This window comes from Crocodylus porosus, unplaced genomic scaffold (genome assembly GCF_001723895.1).
Source record: "Crocodylus porosus isolate Cpor-Errol unplaced genomic scaffold, CroPor_comp1, whole genome shotgun sequence".
NCBI classification, from domain to species: Eukaryota; Metazoa; Chordata; order Crocodylia; family Crocodylidae; genus Crocodylus; species Crocodylus porosus.
In genome coordinates this window covers 7,517,314-7,526,612 of record NW_017728925.1, presented here as the reverse complement: position 1 = coordinate 7,526,612, position 9,299 = coordinate 7,517,314, and the positions used below count along the sequence as shown (strand labels likewise).

General features: G+C 41.7%; 1 long non-coding RNA gene across 2 annotated transcripts in view; it reads right to left on the bottom strand.

Moving 5' to 3' along the window:
* Positions 1–9,299, bottom strand: part of LOC109313859 — a 93,031-nt gene that overhangs the window by 13,832 nt on the left and 69,900 nt on the right. For both annotated transcript variants that reach the window (XR_002102160.1, XR_002102159.1), the window contains exons 3-4: positions 4,315–4,437; positions 3,055–3,166 (exon numbers count right to left, since the gene is read on the bottom strand). This is a non-coding gene — a long non-coding RNA (uncharacterized LOC109313859). The remainder of the gene's footprint in view (positions 1–3,054; positions 3,167–4,314; positions 4,438–9,299) is intronic.

The window sequence follows — 9,299 nt, the reverse complement described above, 5'->3', positions numbered from 1 at the left end:
AAGAACTACTTCACAGTAAGGGTGGCCAGAGCCTGGAATAGGCTTCCCAGAGAGGTGGTGCTCTCACTTTCCCTGGAGATCTTCAAGAGGAGACTGCATGGGCACCTGGCTGGGGTCTTATGACCCCTGCCACCCCCAATGCTCCTTCCTGCCCATGGCAGGGTGTTGGACTCAATGATCTGTCTAGGTCCCTTCCCACTCATTGATTCTATGAAAAAAAACAACCCAAAAAACCCATCAGCACAAGAAGCATGAAGGATGTGGAAACCAAGGATTAGCATAGGAAATATGAATTGCAGACAGTCATAAGGCCTGCAGTAGTGACCCACATGGGACACATCAGAATACAGGGCCCACATAAGAGAAAAGAAGAGCCTCAGGACATAGAGTTGAGGACTAAGGACAGCATAGGAAATAGGTATTACGCAGACAGTAAACCATCAGATGACAGCACCAGTGTAAGGACATGAAGATATGGGGATCGGGGATGTCAATGGCTATGATGATATGGGACCACTGGCTTTTAGGGCCAGGGATCCCATAGTAGAAGACTAATGTCAATAAAACCACTTTTCAGCTAAACCATACTTAGATCTGCCCAATCACTGCAGGCATTCAAACATAAAACAAGACCCCACATGAGCAGTAAGTATTTGCCCATCCCATCTGACCCCCAAGGACTTACATGGCTGAGTTTCTTAATCTGCCATTGATGGATTTATCATTTGTGCCAAGGCAAAGTATTTCTGCTTTGGCAGTTGATTCTTTGCTGGAGGAACCCCTTCTGTAATACCTCCCTACATGCTCCTGCACCACTCAAAACCATCAGAGGAAGGGAATTTGTGAACAGCTTCTGCAGCACACTCACAAAATAGCTTCATTTGGCAATTTTCACCCCCCTCGCATGCCCTGACCTTTTCAGAGCAATCTTGCTGTCAAAATACAATTCTGAAATTCTTTCTCTGGGTACCCGAGAAATTCTCTGCCTCCCACCCCCCATTTTTTTTTTTTTTTTTTTTATGTAACAAGCTGCAAGTCAATTTTATATGCAGTGCCAGGCCTGCAATGAGCTGCTGCAAAGGAATGGCAGTGCTAATAGACTCCAAGCACACATTTCATGTATTCACCCAGGCTGTGTGAACTCAGCAGCCCTGAGAAAGTTGCTTCCCAGCCCCCCTTGGGAAAGCACTCCCTGTCTCTCACTGGTTTTCAGTCTCTCTCCCTCTCTGTTGGCAAAGGTTAGCTGGAGAGGTATCACTTTGATGTCCATGGCAGACTCCAGCCTTGCCTCTTTAGCCTCTCCCTGTAATGGCTGCAGTTAGCAAAATAGTGCTGGTGACAGATAAGCATCTGGTAACCCATGGCAACCAACTTCCTTTAGAAAATGGCCTTCCTGTAATTTCATAAATGTAGGGGTTTTTTTCTTTCTGAAGAGAACAAAAAGGGAGAGCAAATCAAAAAGGTATCAGAGGCTGAATGGGTGTTGGTGCATATGTCTTTGTGTACTCGCAAGTTTGCATATGCACGTGTATTTTTTAATAGGGATGGTCCTCTTTGCAAATGTGTTTGGGAAGAGACCGACACCTGTTCACAGCTATGAGCTACAGATTCAGTCCAAGAGATGACACCAATATTTAGATAGAAAGACAGACAGTCAGACAGGTGCATGAGTTACTACTGCAAGGTGAGGTCAATATATTCTCTTTCCAATTTGATTAAATGGGATAAATAGCCAGACACAAAAAAGTGAGATACCTGATAAAGCAGGGTAGTTAACTAAAGGTCGTGCAAAATTGCACTGGAAACTGGTAGCTATAGAGAAGTGGCAACAAGGAGGTAGAGTTGTTAGGAGTAGTTTCACTCTAGACATACAGGAGTAAGTTTTAATTGATATAACTTGCAAAAAAGTCCCAACAAAGACCTTCCCCACAGCCCAAAGCCCTATCACATAGACACAGTTGTATCCATACCATAGCCAGCAATGCACCACAGATAGAACTAGCACTCCACCCCCGTGCCCCGACATGCACACACATACACACGCACAGCCTCTACAGAGTAAAACGCCGCTTCACTCTCATCCAACTACCCCATTGCATACATATCCACCACAAATATACAGTGCCCTACTTAATGCTTAGGTCAGCACAGAGAGATTGCATATATATCTGTTCTCTCCAAGCAATGCTTCTACCCAGTGGGTGGGTACCAGGAAAAGGATGGAGCAGAGATGGGTACCAGAATGAGGATGGAGTTGGTGTGGGTGGCTGCCAGCTAGGGATGTATTTGAGGGAGGTGGCAGGACCAGAGTAGACACCCTGGCAAATCTTTATTCCCACAGAAGCCCATAATGGCTATTTCAGGCTTTGGGACTGGTTTCACTAACTCTGAGATCTTGAAGACTAAAGGCATAAACTGCCTCCCTTCTCTTCCTGCACACGTTCCAGATGAGAGATTAATCCAGCCAACACTACTAGAATTGCCTTTCCATCCCATGTTTGTAAATGGAGGCAATCAACAAAGCCTGAACTATAGGGAGACGGATGCTAACGGACTGTATTGACAGCATGCATGTTATTTCATGTATGCATTTTTTTTTAAATTAACTTTGCCTTGAAATACATTTTCTATGGGCCAAATAATTGAATTTTCCTTTGTTAAAATAAGGGAACATAAATTACTCCTGTTGGGTGCAGATTAGGTTACGGGATTTCTTTTCTTCTGTCACCATCAATGCCCCAGTGTCAGAGTGCTTTAATATTTAATGCATTCCTAATTAGTCTCCATTGGCCCAGGGCACTTAGCAAAACCTGACACCAACCATGGAGTCAAGTTCATTTAGAGAGCACAATTACGCAGGCATCATTTCCATATTGCAGCCAGCGCACCCAGGAAACTCCCAGCCCCAACTCATATTCACAATTTAATTAAAAAAAAAAATAGGGCTTGATTCCCAGTGACAATGGACACAAATTATCTCATTTGGTTGGGGCAGTGACATTTCCAAGACTCCTTTAATCACTAGGAAACTGTGCTGCATTGAACAGTGTTTACCGAAGGAAATTGCTGCTTGTGTCACTCTGACGGCTGATGCCTTGTTGCTTGCATGCTCTGAAGATTGAAGTTCATGCTTTCCCAATGCTCTGGCTGATCTTTTCAAAAGCCTCTGGAAGAAAAAAAGAAAAAAGTTTAAATAAACTACTTGTCTGTGGAGATTTAGCCTTCAATCACCAGGCAAGTCAGCAGGGTGCAACACAGAGATTAGTCTGCAGCCACAGATCCCCCATACTGAGACAGTAATATAATAATTAGAATCTATATTATGGTAAAGCCTAGAGACCCAAGGGAGGATTGGGCCCCATTGTGCTTGGCATCGTACAAAACTGTAGTGAGAGAGTCTCTGACTGAAAGAGCTTACAATCTAGACAGACAAGATGCACACAAAACATAGCATGAAGAAGATGGAACCACTGGGTGTATCTACACCTGCAATGAATTTGAAGCAAGAAAATCCGGAGCGGTTTGAGCAAGAATAAATTACTCCTGGGCACAGCATCTACATGTGAGCCCAGGACAGCAGCAATTTGAGCAGGGGAGGATCAGCTTATGCCAGGGCTGGAGGCACAGGGAGTCAGCCCCAGGCTTCGGTGGTGACATCGGACCGTGGAGGGGCTTGCTGGGGCATGAGGGTGCTAAAAGTGTGGAGCCATGTGTCTGGACAGCAGGCACAAGTCTTGCCTCCTGCTAGCTGGGCTAACCGGGCACAATTTATGCCTACAGTCAGTTTTCTACACGTATGTTTGATCACAGTTAATTACCACACCGAAGGTTAATATTGTTTCCAACAGTACTGTTTTATGGCAGTGTTAATTAGTTTACTGTGGTCTAATAGCATCACATGTGTAAATGGTGATGTTTACTCTGCAGCTAATTAGTCTACTCCACAGTTCACCACATGTGTAGATGCAGCCATTAGTTTTGCTTTAGAAGTGGGGAATGGAGAAAAAACCCATATATATAACAGAACTAAGCAGCTGTAAACAGGCCCAGAGTTTGAAGGAATTCAGCATGTGTCCAAGATGAGTGTGGATCAGGCCCTGACTGAGTGCTGAGCCCTGGACAGCCTACTCCTTGATGTGCGTGAAAGTCATGGAAGAAATCTGTGTTTGAGACAGCAGACTATCTATGCAGGTAGAGCTGGGAACTGTTCCTAAGCCCTATCCTAGTGCTTCAGTTTTATAAATCATAACACTGTACTTCTGCTTCCGCTATTGTGTTATTTTATTATTATTATTATTTTTGCACCATTCTAACCTGCAAAGCCCCAAGCAGGGCTAGTCAATTTTTTTCTGATGGAACGGTTTTCTGTAGCAAAATACTGATCCAATGAAATGGAGATGGAAATGCTTCACAGGAATGTAGCAATTTCATCTAAATCTGCAAAGAAAAAAATGGAAACATTCTATTTAGTTTCAATAAAACTGAAGCACTTTTGTTTCCATCATATCATTGCAACAGTCCCAAATGATTTTTTTCCTAGAATATATTGTGCTGTACTATCCAATACACTATGTTATATTAATATAAAAGTGGAAATACTAAAGGTGAAGCAAATAGTTTGATAGGGTCATTTCTATATGTGAGAATTTCCCATGAAATAATAATCCAAGGTGGGGCGGGGAATCACTTGTTTTTGTTTTGATTTGGGTAAAGCTCTGGCTGAATCAAAATTTGGAGTCTTAAACAACTCTAATTGGGGTCTCATCAGCACTTTCAGAATTAAACCATTTATCCAATAAATAATCAATGCTTTACAAAGATGTCTTAGTAATCAAAAGCAATCCAGTGCAGAGCAAAAAAGGTGGATTTCAGAAGTTTTAACCAGCAGGTTTATTCTGTCATTGGAACAGTAGCCTTAGAGATCAGGAAATGTGGATTAGTCCTCCGGCACAGTCACTGGAACAGCCATTTCAGAGACATCATTTGCGTGCAGTTTGCAACAGGAGGTTGCATTCAGCCAAGGTTGAACGCATCGAGTTCATTTCCCTTTCATTGTTGAGGCACTATTAACCATGTTGCAAACCTAGCAATATGATTGCAAGTCTTGAAAAAGCTTGGAAGTATGAAGTAACTGTCCCCCAAAAGCAAAGAGACCACCAGGCAAATAAACAGAATCTCACTTCTATTATTTCCTTTAAAATCTCAAGATTTTTAGGGGGAGCGAGGGGAAGAGGAGACTCATAATTTTTAATACTTGCGATTGTCATTATGTATTAACCAGGGGCTGCATGAACACTTGATACTTGTGAAAATATCTGCAACTCCCAAACGTTCCAAAATTTTAGTTTAGCAAACAATTTTTCAACCCCAGCTAAAGGAGATTATTACAAGAAACCTCTTGGGGTTAACCCACCACTTCTAGATGCCAAAACAGTGTCTCAAGTTTTGAAGAGGAATCTGGAGCAGTCCAGTTGATAACAACAACAGTGTCCATGTTATTAAAGACTCTGAAGAAGCTCAATGGCAGGAAAATCTAAGACTAACAACAGAAATGGTACAGACAACCAGGCACTCAAAAGCACCTGGACCAGATTGCATCCATGGCTTTTGGTTTAACTAGTTTATATCATTGCACCTAGATTAGCACAACATTTCCAGGTAAGTTTAGAAGGAGAAGATGTTGAATGGAAGATGCATCAGAGAATTGTGCTAATCAGGAAAAACAAAAACATGAACCAAGCAGTTCTCACATTTCCCTCTGCCTTGTTACAGACTGTTCACATCAGCCATATCAGTTCAGACCTATGCCCCCTAACTAGGAACCTTATTTCACATGGTAGTAAAATGGGTGAAAATGAAATAAAGAAGTATCAAGGATCAACTACTTATTGGCAAACAGATTATGAAGACTGCCAGATCCACAAAAAAGAAGCCACAGGGAAGTATGGCTAGACAACAAAGAGGTCTTTGATTCAGTCCCACATTCACAAACATGGAAAATGCTGAGAATGTATGCCACTGCATGAATTTATATCATATAAAATTGTAAATTTAGCTATGGCACGTGGAAGACAGATCTCACCATCCATAGCTGCAAACTAACCACTATTAATGAAATGCAAATGAATCTTCCAAAGGAACTCTTTGTCACCCCATCTTTTTACTATATGACCTTAAACTGCATGCAAACCCAGATTAAGATATCCTAGCCCAGAAAAGACCTTTTTCAAATTATTTCTGTATCCAGTCTGGACAAGACAAAGGTGTCATTGTCACCATCAGCAAAAGCCAACTTGTAAGGGGAGTGCTTTGAGTTCAATACCTGAGGAAGTCCATAGACATTATTTAAGATACGTGGGGAAAGAAAAACCTAAGCAGAACACAAAGATCATTTTAAAAGGTGGGAAACAAATGCACAGAAAAATGGCTAATTGAGAAGGTGGATGAAGTTCCTTTTAAGGGACTAGGCAGACAAGGTTCTTTGGGTAAATCTGATAGTTTTTATTAGACCAACTTAAATAGCTGGAAAACAATTTTTAAGCAAGCTTTCAAGTTCAAAAACCCTTCATCAGGCTAAGGAAGTTTCATTCTGGTGCACAGTTGTTGTTTGGTCTCTCCTACGCATTTTCTATCAGGGCATTCAGTGCATTGGATGAGATGCAGTACATTTCTGGAGGTGCAGCTGCAAGATCCGGGAATGCTGATGGCTCTGTTGTGGGGTGTAGTAATTGTGGGGAGGGGTGGAGATGTGTTGGCAGGTTTTGCATTTCTTGTCATGGCATGGTCTGGATCCATTTGGTGTGTTCTGAGCCTGAGGAAGGTTGCTTCTGGTGACGAGGTTAGCGAGGTTCAGTGCTATCTGCACACCAGAATTAATGCATACCGGAAATCTATCAAAGACAGGAATACCCAATTACCTGTGGGGGCACATTTCCCACAAGAAAACCACTCTTTCCAATCTCTCAGTCCTGATCCTCAAAGGAAACTTACACAACACTTCCCGCAGACGAGTGTATGAACTCCTCTTCATCAACCTCCTGGATACTAAAAATCATGGACTAAATATAGACATTGGATTTATGACGCATTATAACCTGCCTGACATCTGACTCCCCAGGTACTTCTCCACTATTCATCCCACTTCTCTCCCTCCGCACCCAGCCTGTCTCTCACCCATTGACTCCTCAATCTACATCTTCACTGACTGCCCATCTTGTATGCAGACCAGCCCGGCCTCTGGCTTCTTCACTATTCACTCCATCCAGGAAGAGCACACACCAATTGCAGAGACTTCCTTAGCCTGATGAAGGGTTTTTGAACCCTAAAGCTTGCTTAAAAATTGTTTTCTAACTATTTAAGTTGCTGAAATAAAAGATATCAGATTCATCCAAAGAACTTTGTCTGCCTATGTCCTTAGACCAACACGGCTACAACCTACACCCTTTTAAGGGACTAGAAAGAGCCTACTTAATGGGCCTAATTACAGTTGTACTTTGGAAATAAGCTGGCTAGGATACCATGTTCTGAAAAGTAGTGAAGCCATAAACAAAGGAAGAAGATGCCACACATGTGGTGAGAATACAATGCCTATTGTCAGCAGTTGTTCAGCGCTGCCTCAAGGATTGTACACTAGGGAAGGCATAACCGAGTAGCCAGTACCATTCACTGTGAAATGCATGGCTAATATCATTACCCCAGGGGTTAGAAGTGATGGGGTCACAAATGTAACTCAGTAACAGACAATACAAAGTGAAATCCTTTGGGATTTCACCTTGTGATGGAGAAGGCAAGAGAAAGCTAAAGAAACCCAGATATCTTAATGATTTAGAAGAGTTACACATGCAAAAAGACACTATCCTAGACACTGCTTGTCCATGGAAAAAACAGCTGGCAGAAAAGAAAGAAGAAAACATCACAAGCTATCAACCCTTTAGGTACAGAACAGAACAGCAGAAAGGGCTAAGTTGTAGCACTGGTACCAGATGCCTTGGGGGCTCGACTAAAGAGCCTGAAGATCAATCTCACCATTTTGGTATTTTCACCAGGATCTAGTGTGTCCCAAAACCTGTTATTTTAATGAAATCTCCCATCATGCACCAACACATTTACTTTTGAAGATCTGCTTGATTCTGAGCTCAGCATGAAAAATTGCCAGCTCATAGACAGTGCCATTGGTCTACGATATTGTAATGTAAATTATTAACAAGAAGAATAATCTCACAAACGTTTCAGGCTCAGTTTCCACACGGTTGCTTAAATTTTGCTGAAGAGAATATTTTATGGAATAAATAGTTAAATATTAAACAAAAGCAATTTTCACACAGTATAGTGAATTGTAATATTTGTCACTGAACGCATGCTAATCAGTTTAATAAGTCACATGCTAATTTCTCTACTCTTACTGGATTATTCATGAAATCCAGCAGTGAAAATTATCAATTACTATTGTCAGAATCCAAAGTGTTGTGTGAAATTTGTGTCTTTGGTTTCTGTTAAATTGGTTATGGTCTAATCCAAACCCATTGACGTCAATGGAAATTTGTTCCCAACATACATGACAAAGCTGTGTCCCTCTAGGAATTGCTCAGCTTTGCTGCACACTGATTGGATTTGCTAAATATTAAGAAATAACTCCTATTAGTGCCCAGAAGAAGCTCTAGGCTACAATGTGGAATACTAAAACATTTCAATCCATGAAAGACTCCATTGGCACCCAGTAGTAAAACTCAGTCCAGTCCCAAGTTGGCCCTATGAAGATCCTCCATTGGTTTATCAGTATGACCAGGCAGAAAATGAAGGGTTACTCTAGAATATTAACTTGTTAGACTGTTGGTCTGCCCCCGGGCCACCCAGGAGCTTAAATAGCCAACAGTTAATTAAAAATAAACTGACACTTTACTTTAAGGATAGTTTTAATAACCATTTATAAATGTTACATTAAAAATTCATGCACTGTTATCAACTCCTGCTAAGGATTTACAGCACAATGGAGGTGTTATGAATGTTTTATAGGTTCTGTGGAAAACCTCTTCCTGAACAGATATTTTCAGAGGTCTATTTGTCTTTCCTGGGCCGTAGTATAAGTGCCTGAGACAACAGCAGCATGGCAAATGCAAACTGCTTCCCAAGATCTTAGAACCTACATTTAGACTCTCTTCTGCAATGAACAGTTTATACATAGGACCACACACTAGTTACTGAGTGGTTTCATAGTTTCATAGTTTCTAGGGTCAGAAGGGACCTGAGTAGATCATCTAGTCTGACCCCCTGCCATGGCAGGAAAGAGTACTGGGGTCAAA